Source organism: Procambarus clarkii, chromosome 76 (assembly GCF_040958095.1).
Source record: "Procambarus clarkii isolate CNS0578487 chromosome 76, FALCON_Pclarkii_2.0, whole genome shotgun sequence".
NCBI lineage: Eukaryota > Metazoa > Arthropoda > Malacostraca > Decapoda > Cambaridae > Procambarus > Procambarus clarkii.
In genome coordinates, this window is record NC_091225.1 from 6367121 (window position 1) to 6382360 (window position 15240).

Below are 15240 nucleotides of genomic sequence, written 5' to 3' on the forward strand. Positions count from 1 at the left end.
TACCCGGCACGGGAGCGGTGCTATGTGTGCAAACGAGGTTGTTGTTGTTATAGATTCAGCTACTCGGAACAAATTCCAATTAGCACGGGCTATGGTGAGCCCGTAACTTACCTGGCACAGGAGCGGGGCAAGTAGCACGGGCTATGGTGAGCCCGTAGTGGACTTACCTGGCACAGAAGCGGTGCTGAATGGCAAACGAGTTGTTGTTGTTATAGATTCAGCTACTCGGAACAAGTTCCAAGTAGCACGGGCTATGGTGAGCCCGTAACTTACCTGGCACAGAAGCGGGGCCAGTAGCACGGCCTATGGTGAACCGTGGTGGACTTACCTGGCACAGGAGCGGTGCTCGGCAAACGAGGGAGGCACGGGCATTAAATAGAGCACGAGATAGGTGGAGAGAGATGAGGAGGAGGAAATGCCTAGAGGATGGTAAGAGCAAGGCGAATGGTACGATCAGTAGGAAGGGGGGAGGGAGTAATAATGTTTATAAGAATGGGAACGTAAGAATAAGAGGAGAATGAAAAAAAAAGAAATAAAAAAGATGGGAAGATTTATGTTTGGTCACGTTTGTTATAAAGGTTAGAGCATTGGAGTGTGTACTGTGAAAGGAAAGAGTCAACAGCAACAAATCAAGGTTTAAGGTTCATGTTGGGTAGGTTGTGTATCAGAGCAGATTCGAGAAGACAGTGCCTGTGAACTGCCTCTACACTTGATGTATGGATTTATATCCAGACAAACGAATGAATGTATAAATTGATGGACGCATGGTAACCAGACAGGATGACCTGGGTAATGATATTTTATGTTTTCCCCCTAGAGTTTATCACTGAAACAACGTTAGAAACAATAATACAAAATTAGATTTCTATGTGGGAGACTCTAAAAAAACTAAATTTTTGTTATAAACTTTTAATACAAATATCATACCAATTATTACATTTTCAGTTTTCTTAATAAGTTTGTGATACCGGGGCAACTATATTAATGCTGATGGAATGTTGTCAGAAATATTGTATAGAAGGCCTTTATTGTTTCCTATTTTATATTTAAATGTTTGTCCCACAACAAATAATATAATGACCACCAATTTTATTAGACTAGAGGCACTGGAAACATAGAAGCCAATTACAGAGTTCACATAATTGTTAAATTTGTGTATTATATGCTTACTATGTTTTGGAAGCTGCCTAATATTGTTTTAGTTACTGTTAACAGTTTATGTGATTATCTTTGTCAGTTTATACTTTTGTTGGAACAACTTACCAATTTATTAATTTTGCCTAATTGCAAACATTTTTTTTCAAAATTACCCCTAAGAATGGAGTATTTTTTATTTGGTTTGGCATAAAGTTTACTATTTTTAAGTAACTATTAAAGAAGTAAAATCATTATTATTCTTATATCTTTGGTTGTCCCACAGATGTTGGTGGGGTGGTGGCTTGTGTTCTGCCTGATAGTCACAACAGGGTTCAATTCCTCTTTGATGGCCCACCTAACTGTACAAGGCAGAACCCGGCCACTGGAGACCTTCCAGGACCTGGTGAACCAGCCTGGCTGGAGGTGGGGAACTGCTTCTTATGTGCTAACGGAAGCAGTTGTTGATTACTTTGTGAAACATCCAAATTTTGCAGTAAATCAAATATATCATAAAATGGAGGTAGGTTGCGTGTGTGTTCTGCTTTACACATATATGATCAGCTTCCTAGCACTTCGAATTCAAAATTATTACTAATGGTAATTATGTTTATGTTAATAACTTTCTGCTATTGTTTGTAAATATAAATAAATGGTTGAATAATGTATACAAGTTGAATGTATGGTTGTATGTATGGCTGAATAATCAATACAGGTTGATAGTTGAAAACGGTTGAATAATCAGTACAGTTTCCCTTAAACACTGCCAACATTCATAAGCAAATCAAACTATTGACGGTTGTCGTATTAAACACTATTAACTAGATTATACAAAAAGATGAAGGACTAAAGAAGGTGCTGGCAGGGGGATTTTCCTTCATCATCAACAAGAACTTTGTCACCATCAACATCGCCACTCAATACACGGACGAGACAGGAAACACTCCCTTCTACATCAGCAGAGACATTCCAATGTTTTTAGCAATGGGATGGAGTACCAGGTGATTTTTCTTCATAGAAAATGAATCGGTATTTGTACTCAAAGAAAATTGTTAAGATTTTAAAGTAATCTGAAAAATAAGTAAAACAAATTTTAAAGTAAAAAAATCAATTTTATACTTTACATAGGTTGTGAGACAAGTTTTCTTCAAATAATTATTAATTTGTTATGTCATGATAGTGCCATTTTTATATTTCTACATATACTTGCTACCAAGTTCTGAATATTACCGATAATCTTATTGAAAACTTATTATCTAAAAACCATCTTTTCTTATCTTATATATATAAGATAAGAAAAGATATAAGATATATATATATATATATATATATATATATATATATATATATATATTTGTATATTTTGGTAGCAGTCTTTCCTGTAGACATATATTATTAAATATGACCGAAAAAGTAAGATTAATAATTTTAACACGAATTTTCTCAATCTTTCGTACATTATGCTTCACTGTTGGAGGTAAATCAAAAATCACTTCTCCAAAATTCATTTTTATTTCTAGTCTGACGCGACACGGGCGCGTTTCGTAAAACTTATTACATTTTCAAAGACTTCACAAATACACAACTGATTAGAACTTGCGTTTCCCTGATTTTATATCTACATTTGAGTGAGGGGGGAAGGGTGATGTGGCATTACATTTGAGTGAGGTGGGAAGGATGATGTGGCATTAACACAAGACAGAACACTAGAGGATATTAATAGGGTATTAAAAGTATCAACACAAGACAGAACAGAAACAATGGGTATTGAATAGAAGTGTTTGTAGAAAGCCTATTGGTCCATATTTCTTGATGCTTCTATATTGGAGCGGAGTCTTGAGGTGGGTAGAATATAGTTGTGCAATAATTGGCTGTTGATTGCTGGTGTTGACTTCTTGATGTGTAGTGCCTCGCAAACGTCAAGCCGCCTGCTATCGCTGTATCTATCGATGATTTCTGTGTTGTTTACTAGGATTTCTCTGGCGATGGTTTGGTTATGGGAAGAGATTATATGTTCCTTAATGGAGCCCTGTTGTTTATGCATCGTTAAACGCCTAGAAAGAGATGTTGTTGTCTTGCCTATATACTGGGTTTTTTGGAGCTTACAGTCCCCAAGTGGGCATTTGAAGGCATAGACGACGTTAGTCTCTTTTAAAGCGTTCTGTTTCGTGTCTGGAGAGTTTCTCATGAGTAGGCTGGCCGTTTTTCTGGTTTTATAGTAAATCGTCAGTTGTATCCTCTGATTTTTGTCTGTAGGGATAACGTTTCTATTAACAATATCTTTCAGGACCCTTTCCTCCGTTTTATGAGCTGTGGAAAAGAAGTTCCTGTAAAATAGTCTAATAGGGGGTATAGGTGTTGTGTTAGTTGTCTCTTCAGAGGTTGCATGGCTTTTCACTTTCCTTCTTATGATGTCTTCGATGAAACCATTGGAGAAGCCGTTATTGACTAGAACCTGCCTTACCCTACAGAGTTCTTCGTCGACTTGCTTCCATTCTGAGCTGTGGCTGAGAGCACGGTCGACGTATGCGTTAACAACACTCCTCTTGTACCTGTCGGGGCAGTCGCTGTTGGCATTTAGGCACATTCCTATGTTTGTTTCCTTAGTGTAGACTGCAGTGTGGAAACCTCCGCCCTTTTCCATGACTGTTACATCTAGAAAAGGCAGCTTCCCATCCTTTTCCGTCTCGTAAGTGAAACGCAGCACGGAACTCTGCTCAAATGCCTCCTTCAGCTCCTGCAGATGTCTGACATCAGGTACCTGTGTAAAAATGTCGTCAACATACCTGCAGTATATGGCCGGTTTCAAGTTCATGTCGACTAAGACTTTTTGCTCGATGGTACCCATGTAGAAGTTTGCAAACAGGACACCTAGGGGAGAACCCATGGCGACCCCATCTACTTGCTTATACATGTGCCCATCCGGGCTCAAGAAGGGTGCCTCTTTAGTACAAGCTTGGAGTAGTTTCCTCAGAATACTTTCTGGCATGTCAAGAGGAGTACAGGCTGGATCACGATACACTCTGTCGGCTATCATTCCGATTGTCTCGTCCACAGGTACGTTGATAAACAGCGATTCTACGTCCAACGAGGCTCTTATCCCTGTGGCCCGTGTGCCCCGCAGTAAGTCCACAAATTCCTTTGGGGACTTCAGGCTGAAGGCGCAAGGAACATAAGGAGTCAGCAGGCCGTTGAGTCGCTTCGCCAGTCTGTACGTGGGTGTGGGTATCTGGCTAATGATTGGCCGAAGTGGGTTTCCAGGCTTGTGCGTCTTGACATTTCCATACGCATATCCAGGTTTATATTCCCCAATGATCTTTGGCAGGTGGAGTCCGGATTTCTTGGCGTTCACAGTTTCGATCAGTTTGTTGACCTTTGCTTTTAATTCGGCTGTAGTGTCCTTCGTTACCCTTTGGAACTTAGTTTGGTCAGAGAGTATGATGTTCATTTTCGCCAGATATTCGTCTTTTTTAAGAATGACATATATTGGCGACTTGTCACCTCTCCTGACAACTATCTCCTTGTTCTCACGAAGGCTTTTAGCTGCCGCTTTAAGCTCGGGGGACAGTATGGTGCTTCTGTAGTTGCCTCGATTCTTTCCTCCTTCTGCAATAAGTTCTGCTTGTAAGGTATCTTTGGTAGTGACCTTCTTTTGTGTCTCGAGGTCGAATATGTCGTCCAACAGAATTTCCAACTCTACTTTCCGGGCCATTTCACTCGGTCTGGACATAACATGACAGTTTATGCCCAGATTTAGGAGAGTGACTTGGTCCTCAGTGAGGTTAATTCCTGCAAGGTTCAGGAAGCCATCTCTTGGTCGTGGAATTGCCATAGGTCCTCCATATAATGTTGTTAGTTTCTTGATAATCCTTGTTTCAGTGCTGAGGTGATGTTGGTCTGTGAGGATGTCGAGGTGTTGTTCAATGCGGGTACGGATACTATCAAGAAACTAACAACATTATATGGAGGACCTATGGCAATTCCACGACCAAGAGATGGCTTCCTGAACCTTGCTGGAATTAACCTCACTGAGGACCAAGTCACTCTCCTAAATCTGGGCATAAACTGTCATGTTATGTCCAGACCGAGTGAAATGGCCCGGAAAGTAGAGTTGGAAATTCTGTTGGACGACATATTCGACCTCGAGACACAAAAGAAGGTCACTACCAAAGATACCTTACAAGCAGAACTTATTGCAGAAGGAGGAAAGAATCGAGGCAACTACAGAAGCACCATACTGTCCCCCGAGCTTAAAGCGGCAGCTAAAAGCCTTCGTGAGAACAAGGAGATAGTTGTCAGGAGAGGTGACAAGTCGCCAATATATGTCATTCTTAAAAAAGACGAATATCTGGCGAAAATGAACATCATACTCTCTGACCAAACTAAGTTCCAAAGGGTAACGAAGGACACTACAGCCGAATTAAAAGCAAAGGTCAACAAACTGATCGAAACTGTGAACGCCAAGAAATCCGGACTCCACCTGCCAAAGATCATTGTGGAATATAAACCTGGATATGCGTATGGAAATGTCAAGACGCACAAGCCTGGAAACCCACTTCGGCCAATCATTAGCCAGATACCCACACCCACGTACAGACTGGCGAAGCGACTCAACGGCCTGCTGACTCCTTATGTTCCTTGCGCCTTCAGCCTGAAGTCTCCAAAGGAATTTGTGGACTTACTGCGGGGCACACGGGCCACAGGGATAAGAGCCTCGTTGGACGTAGAATCGCTGTTTACCAACGTACCTGTGGACGAGACAATCGGAATGATAGCCGACAGAGTGTATCGTGATCCAGCCTGTACTCCTCTTGACATGCCAGAAAGTATTCTGAGGAAACTACTCCAAGCTTGTACTAAAGAGGCACCCTTCTTGAGCCCGGATGGGCACATGTATAAGCAAGTAGATGGGGTCGCCATGGGTTCTCCCCTAGGTGTCCTGTTTGCAAACTTCTACATGGGTACCATCAAGCAAAAAGTCTTAGTCGACATGAACTTGAAACCGGCCATATACTGCAGGTATGTTGACGACATTTTTACACAGGTACCTGATGTCAGACATCTGCAGGAGCTGAAGGAGGCATTTGAGCAGAGTTCCGTGCTGCGTTTCACTTACGAGACGGAAAAGGATGGGAAGCTGCCTTTTCTAGATGTAACAGTCATGGAAAAGGGCGGAGGTTTCCACACTGCAGTCTACACTAAGGAAACAAACATAGGAATGTGCCTAAATGCCAACAGCGACTGCCCCGACAGGTACAAGAGGAGTGTTGTTAACGCATACGTCGACCGTGCTCTCAGCCACAGCTCAGAATGGAAGCAAGTCGACGAAGAACTCTGTAGGGTAAGGCAGGTTCTAGTCAATAACGGCTTCTCCAATGGTTTCATCGAAGACATCATAAGAAGGTAAGTGAAAAGCCATGCAACCTCTGAAGAGACAACTAACACAACACCTATACCCCCTATTAGACTATTTTACAGGAACTTCTTTTCCACAGCTCATAAAACGGAGGAAAGGGTCCTGAAAGATATTGTTAATAGAAACGTTATCCCTACAGACAAAAATCAGAGGATACAACTGACGATTTACTATAAAACCAGAAAAACGGCCAGCCTACTCATGAGAAACTCTCCAGACACAAAACAGAACGCTTTAAAAGAGACTAACGTCGTCTATGCCTTCAAATGCCCACTTGGGGACTGTAAGCTCCAAAAAACCCAGTATATAGGCAAGACAACAACATCTCTTTCTAGGCGTTTAACGATGCATAAGCAACAGGGCTCCATTAAGGAACATATAATCTCTTCCCATAACCAAACCATCGCCAGAGAAATCCTAGTAAACAACACAGAAATCATCGATAGATACAGCGATAGCAGGCGGCTTGACGTTTGCGAGGCACTACACATCAAGAAGTCAACACCAGCAATCAACAGCCAATTATTGCACAACTATATTCTACCCACCTCAAGACTCCGCTCCAATATAGAAGCATCAAGAAATATGGACCAATAGGCTTTCTACAAACACTTCTATTCAATACCCATTGTTTCTGTTCTGTCTTGTGTTGATACTTTTAATACCCTATTAATATTCCCTGTTCTGTCTTGTGTTAATGCCACATCATCCTTCCCACCTCACTCAAATGTAGATATAATATCAGAGAGACGTAAGTTCTAATCAGTTGTGTATTTGTGAAGTCTTTGAAAATGTAATAAGTTTTACGAAACGCGCCCGTGTCGCGTCAGACTAGAAATAAAAATGAATTTTGGAGAAGTGATTTTTGATTTACCTCCAACAATGAAGCGTAATGTACGAAAGATTGAGAAAATTCGTGTTAGAATTATTAATCTTACTTTTTCGGTCATATTTAATAATATATGTCTACAGGAAAGACTGCTACCAAAATATACTAATATTTTGACATATATATATATATATATATATATATATATAACTGAAAACTCACACCCCAGAAGTGACTCGAACCCATACTCCCAGAAGCAACGCATCTGGTATGTACAAGACCTGAGTTTTCAGTTGCATATGTCCTGGGGACCATTCAGGCTTGTTCGCATTTGTGTTCCTCACGTGTTGCCCCAAAGAATGAGGTGATTTGGTAAAATGCTATGCCCAAGATAACTATCCGAGTGCCGGCGGTGGGGTGGTTCAAATAGCCTCGGCTATCACCTCATTATGTCCGGTCGTGATGGTCAAGTGGATTAAGGCGTCTTGTACATACCAGATGCGTTGCTTCTGGGAGTATGGGTTCGAGTCACTTCTGGGGTGTGAGTTTTCAGTTGCATATGTCCTGGGGACCATTCAGGCTTGTTCGCATTTGTGTTCCTCACGTGTTGCCCCAAAGAATGAGGTGATTTGGTAAAATGCTATGCCCAAGATAACTATCCGAGTGCCGGCGGTGGGGTGGTTCAAATAGCCTCGGCTATCACCTCATTATGTCCGGTCGTGATGGTCAAGTGGATTAAGGCGTCTTGTACATACCAGATGCGTTGCTTCTGGGAGTATGGGTTCGAGTCACTTCTGGGGTGTGAGTTTTCAGTTGCATATGTCCTGGGGACCATTCAGGCTTGTTCGCATTTGTGTTCCTCACGTGTTGCCCCAAAGAATGAGGTGATTTGGTAAAATGCTATGCCCAAGATAACTATCCGAGTGCCGGCGGTGGGGTGGTTCAAATAGCCTCGGCTATCACCTCATTATGTCCGGTCGTGATGGTCAAGTGGATTAAGGCGTCTTGTACATACCAGATGCGTTGCTTCTGGGAGTATGGGTTCGAGTCACTTCTGGGGTGTGAGTTTTCAGTTGCATATGTCCTGGGGACCATTCAGGCTTGTTCGCATTTGTGTTCCTCACGTGTTGCCCCAAAGAATGAGGTGATTTGGTAAAATGCTATGCCCAAGATAACTATCCGAGTGCCGGCGGTGGGGTGGTTCAAATAGCCTCGGCTATCACCTCATTATGTCCGGTCGTGATGGTCAAGTGGATTAAGGCGTCTTGTACATACCAGATGCGTTGCTTCTGGGAGTATGGGTTCGAGTCACTTCTGGGGTGTGAGTTTTCAGTTGCATATGTCCTGGGGACCATTCAGGCTTGTTCGCATTTGTGTTCCTCACGTGTTGCCCCAAAGAATGAGGTGATTTGGTAAAATGCTATGCCCAAGATAACTATCCGAGTGCCGGCGGTGGGGTGGTTCAAATAGCCTCGGCTATCACCTCATTATGTCCGGTCGTGATGGTCAAGTGGATTAAGGCGTCTTGTACATATCAGATGCGTTGCTTCTGGGAGTATGGGTTCGAGTCACTTCTGGGGTGTGAGTTTTCAGTTGCATATGTCCTGGGGACCATTCAGGCTTGTTCGCATTTGTGTTCCTCACGTGTTGCCCCAAAGAATGAGGTGATTTGGTAAAATGCTATGCCCAAGATAACTATCCGAGTGCCGGCGGTGGGGTGGTTCAAATAGCCTCGGCTATCACCTCATTATGTCCGGTCGTGATGGTCAAGTGGATTAAGGCGTCTTGTACATACCAGATGCGTTGCTTCTGGGAGTATGGGTTCGAGTCACTTCTGGGGTGTGAGTTTTCAGTTGCATATGTCCTGGGGACCATTCAGGCTTGTTCGCATTTGTGTTCCTCACGTGTTGCCCCAAAGAATGAGGTGATTTGGTAAAATGCTATGCCCAAGATAACTATCCGAGTGCCGGCGGTGGGGTGGTTCAAATAGCCTCGGCTATCACCTCATTATGTCCGGTCGTGATGGTCAAGTGGATTAAGGCGTCTTGTACATACCAGATGCGTTGCTTCTGGGAGTATGGGTTCGAGTCACTTCTGGGGTGTGAGTTTTCAGTTGCATATGTCCTGGGGACCATTCAGGCTTGTTCGCATATATATATATATATATATATATATATATATATATATATATTATTAAATATGACCGAAAAAGTAAGATTAATAATTCTAACACGAATTTTCTCAATCTTTCGTACATTTCTTTTCACTGTTGGTGGTAACTCAAAAATCAATTCTCCAAAATTCATTTTTATTTCTAGGCTGACGCGACACTTGAGCGCTTTTCGTAAAACTTATTACATTTTCAAAGACTTTAGTTTACACATACACAACTGAATAGAACTTACACATCTCTGATTTGTTTATATCTACATTTGAGTGAGGTGGATAGGGTGAGGTGGTATTAATAGGGTATTAAATTCATCAACACAAGACAGAACACGAAACAATGGGTATTGAATAGAAGTGATTGTAGAAAGCCTATTGGTCCATATTTCTAGATGCTCCTATATTGGAGCGGAGTCTTGAGGTGGGTAGAATATAGTTGTGCATTAATTGGCTGTTGATTGCTGGTGTTGACTTCTTAATGTGTAGTGCCTCGCAAACGTCAAGTCGCCTGCTATCGCTGTATCTATCGATGATTTCTGTGTTGTTTACTAGGATTTCTCTGGCGATGGTTTGGTTGTGGGAAGAGATTATATGTTCCTTAATGGAGCCCTGTTGCTTATGCATCGTTAAACGCCTAGAAAGAGATGTTGTTGTCTTGCCTATATACTGGGTTTTTTGGAGCTTACAGTCCCCAAGAGGGCATTTGAAGGCATAGACGACGTTGGTCTCTTTTAAAGCGTTCTGCTTTGTGTCTGGAGAGTTTCTCATGAGTAGGCTGGCCGTTTTTTTGGTTGTATAGTAATAGGTCATAGGTCGCATAAATACATCTCCGTCGGCTTCGGCTTGATTTTGATAAGAACTCGGAGGTCTTCTAGGTTGTGTAGAATATGATCAGATCTATGTTTTGGTTCGGAGTAATGCTTTTTACTCCTTTACGGATTATTTCTTTCTTTATTCTTTCCTCATTTTTATGTTCACTGTGCATGGTTGATTTGTAATATAATTGTATTGGAGGTATTGTCGTTTCTGCTCTAGGTTCAGGATTATACCATCGAACCAAATGTCTTCTTATAGCGGCGTTTATTTTCGTGTTGCTATATCCGTTGTTCACCAAAACCTGTGTTATTCTTTCAAACTCTCTACTCACGTTGCTCCATTCGGAGCAGTGGGTAAGCGCTCGACGAATATAAGCACTGAGAACACTTGCTTTGTATCTTTGGGGGAACTCACTTTTACCGTTCAGGCATAATCTTATGTTGGTGGGCTTCGTATATACGTTGGTGCTTATAAAGGTTCCTGTTTTTATTATTAGTACATCCAAGAATGGCAGACTGTTATTTTCACTATTTTCATGGGTAAATCAGAGTACTGACTCTCTCTAGATGGCTTTTTAGATCAATTAGTTCGTCTGAGTCTTTTATTATGACGAATATGTCATCTTCATAAAGGCAATATACAGTTGGTTTTTGTCTGCTACTGAAGACTCTGTCTTCGATGGTTCCCATATAAAAATGAGCAAATAACACCTCTAAGGGGGAACCCATTGCTACTCCGTCTATTTGTAGATACATGTCTCCTTGTGGCCTGATGAAAGGGGCTTTCTTTGTAAATGCCTCGAGAAGACTCTTCAAGTGTGGCTCAGGTATGTCTAATTTGGGGGTGCTCTCGTCTCTGTATACTTTGTCCAATAACATTTCTATGTTTGTGTCGACTGGGACGTTGGTAAATAGGGTTTCGCCGTCCAGGGAAGAAATGATTCCATCGGGCTGAGTAGTTTTGATTAATTCTAGGAAATCTGCTGATTTCCTAGAAATTCTGTTGGATTCTGTTGGCCGCTTCATCTGCTTCCACAACAGTTTCGACGGACTTGTATGTGACTGTCTTGCTTTGAATGTTAGATTGAATAATATTGTTAAGGTCGTAAACGCTTTGTTCTTGGCCACAAGAATAGCTCGTTCACTCAGCAAATCGTGATTCTTAAAATTGGTTTCAATATTGGGAAATACTTTTTCAACCAATTCTTCTTTTGACGTCACAAATTTGCAGAAGTTATGAGGTAATGAAATTCGTCCTGAGGTCAGATCAACCGGCCCGTTTACGTTCCCAATTTCTAGAAATTTATGTGCTAATATTTCAGCTGATGGATCATTTTGCAGTAGCTACATAACTACACGTATATTTGTGGTTAATTTAGATGTCTTTACGTGGCGCCACAAAGTAGAGTATTTCAGGCAAGCATTTATTTCGCCAGCTGGTGTCGATCGAGGAATTATAGGTAATGTTTGGATGAAATCTCCTGCAAGCAATATTAATGCGTTCCCAAATGGTCTGATGTTTCCACGCAAATCTTCCAATGATCGATCAAGTGCCTCGGACGATTTTTTGTGGGGCATTGTGCATTCATCCCAAACAATAATTACACACAGAAATCACAATTACGTGATGCGTCAAATGAACAAATCGACATAGCTTATTGACATAGCTCGAGTGCATGGGGAAAATTGTGTAAAACCCTGGGTTGTGCCTCGGAGAGGCTACAGGTTCCAGTAAGTTCAGTAGAACTTCGGTTTCAACTCCTTTTGACCATGTCGTAGCTCAGTCGATTAAGGCAGCGTCTGGGATGCTCTCGGACACAGGCTTGAATCCTCGTCACGGTCCTTGTGGATTTTCCAAAACAATAAGTTTGCATTTTTGCAATACTTTTCCAATGCCGGATGCATTGGAAATGTTGCACGTGGGAGTTTCAATGAATTGCATGTTCAATGGCGATTTCAAACCAGCAGTTCTTCCACCTGGTAGCAATGTCACAGCAATTCCAGACGATGCAAGAGCTAAGGTTATGCCATTTTGGGATTGAAAGGCTGCCAGAATCATTTTAATTAGAAAGGTTTTACCTGTTCCTCCTGGCGCATCTAAGAAGATTTCTTCAAGCCCGTTATTGACAGTTTGAATTATTAGATTGTTAATGTTTTTTCGCTCTAGCGTTAGCCTAGGAGTATTTGATTAAACATACGACAACAGATCACCCGTTTTGTAATTTTGTTTACGACTCAATTCTACATTGAACGAAACAGAAGCAGATCGATTCGATGATGGCATTTCCAATTGATTGAGAACTTCGTTCGCGATTTCTAAGCACAAGTATTCAATCATTATCAAGGCTTCGTTGAAGATTTTTGCTGTAAAATCCATGTTCATATTTGAATTTTCTTTGCGAATTCGACGGATAATATCTTCAGCCATGTGCGATTTATGATTATCTCATAACTCTGTTGGAGGTAACGGAGAGCCGGTGGGCAAAATGATTGCAAACAATGCACGAATTTGATTTGGATGTGATGTGTTGGACACGTCATTAATGCATACATCCCAGTGCCGATTGTTCTCCAATAAATTCTGAGCTTGACATGCACTACGGTAAGTGGCATGTTACGGTAATCATGCCACTTGACAAATCTCAATTGACGCCGTTGACAAATCTCCATTGCTGGAAAGACGTTGAACCGGCACATTTACCAACAGCATACGAAGAAAGAAGCATTCATCTTGATTAGGATGCACGGTGTACAGTCTGCCTATCGTAGTTTATTTGAATATGCCAAGTTTTCCGTCGACTCGCTCTTCTCGTTTGCGTCGTTCAAATGATTTTCTACTGGCATTCCACGTGTAATACGTAGGCACTTCTGAATACAGCATTATTTTCGCAAACACGTCATTTTGACATAACGTGAAGAAAGCAGTTAACGCTGTAGCCGGTGGATTCATAGCTGTTTGTTGCACATTTCCAGCTGTGAAATAAACGTGTTGTCCATTTTCATGTTTTCAAAACGAAAACAAAAAATACTAACAAAATATTTTAATTCAATTGCAGAGCAATCGACACAGCTCAATTTCACCGCCAATTGCACTGAAAAATAATAAGAACAATTAAAAAAAAATCGAACAGAAAAAGAATGAAAAAAGAAACAGATAAACTATACCCACGAAATGAACGGAATGGTAAACAACACAGCTCAATTCCAATGCAATGTCACACAAAATTTTTAAATCAAAATGAAAATAAATCAAAATCTTTGAAAATTAAATTCATCAATGCAATTGGAAACATTGTAATGGAATCGTAACATATTTTGTATAGTTTGTGTTGGTCTTACGTGCAACTGACGGCGATGTTTAAAAAAAGCATGTTTTTACCTGTCACAGGTGTGGCATCAAAATAGTATGTATATAAAAACATGCACGTTTTCCAATGGAACGTTGTGTCAAAATTTCAAAGCAATCGGTGAAGAGCTTTTGGAGAATAAAGCGTGTGTTGCTCCTACGTGCAGTACAATTTAAAGCAATCGGTAAAGAGGTTTCGAAGATTTCCCTCAATGAAAAACAAAGTTTAAAAAAAAACTTTTTTTTCCGTCACAAACGTGATATTGATATAGTAAGTATATAAAAATCTGCTCGGATGCGAATGGAACGTTGTGGAACATTTCAAAGCTATCAGTGAAGAACTTTCGGAGATTAGCGATTTTGAACAAAGTAACATTTCCATTTTTATTTATATTGATATATATATTATTTTTCATATATATAACTTATCCATATATAAAAAAAATATTTGTATATTTAATTTGGAAAGTACAGCCAGACCCCTTTAATTAATTTTTAATAACTACAATAACATTTACCATAAAAGTTTCACACATAATATTTGTATTATGATACAAATTGACTCGTTGAGGAAGTCATAAAATAAATAAAGAGGGAACGAAAAATCAAGAGAGAAGCTTAAAATATTATAATAAAATTGACACAATTGCATTTCTGCTGGTACCCTATATATGATCGTATGCAACATATATGCATATTGTCTTTCGATGTTGATAATAAAAGGTGTCTACATTAAATAGAGAAAAAGAGATAAAAACAAAAAAATATCATAATTAATATGCGTTGCCTAATTTGTAATGATGGTAGCAAACATGCAAGAAAGTTTTCATTAATAAAATTATCAAACTCATAAGTATAAGTAGACAGGTGTTTGTGACGGTGATCTCCAGTCGAGTTTTGCAATGACGAAAGATTTTACATTGACTGAATAAAATAAAATACAATGAGTTAAGCAAAGTATTTTTGTAATAAAATTTCTTCCTTAAAGAAAAGGCGCACCTTTTCGCCAACGATTCAATCAACTGATGACTCACTTAGATGCTGCTGGAATTATTACCTACTGGACTAAGACCGTTACAGCCAGTAAAGTGAGAGATGAAAGGCAGGCAGTAAAACAAGATTATAAGCATATCCTCGGAGATACATTAAAGGTAATTTACATCTAATAATGTCGGTGTCAAGACATGTTGGTCAAATATATTATTAGATCTTCCTCTAACTTTTAATGTGTTTCAGGATGAAGGGCATCAGATGGTGTTGAGTTTAAAACATCTGCAGGGAGCTTTCTACATATTGTTAGTGGGCGGCTGTGTCGCCTTCCTGGCCCTGCTGGGGGAGAACCTCGCCCACTACTGCTCCTCGCCTCAGTAACACCTTCCTCACCCTGCTGGGGGAGAACCTCACCCTCTTCTGCTCCTCGCCTCAGTAACACCTTCCTCACCCTGCTGTGGGAGAACCTCACCCACTTCTGCTCCTCGCCTCAGTAACACCTTCCTCACCCTGCTGTGGGAGAAGCTCACCCACTTCTGCTCCT

General features: G+C 40.7%; 1 long non-coding RNA gene across 1 annotated transcript; it reads left to right on the forward strand.

The window, feature by feature from the left end:
- The first annotated feature begins 1436 nt into the window (after nucleotides 1-1436).
- Nucleotides 1437-14848, forward strand: LOC123748597 (uncharacterized). The gene is made up of 3 exons (XR_011224839.1): nucleotides 1437-1657; nucleotides 1960-2135; nucleotides 14695-14848. It is a non-coding gene; the product is annotated as an uncharacterized lncRNA (long non-coding RNA).
- The last annotated feature ends 392 nt before the right edge of the window (nucleotides 14849-15240 follow it).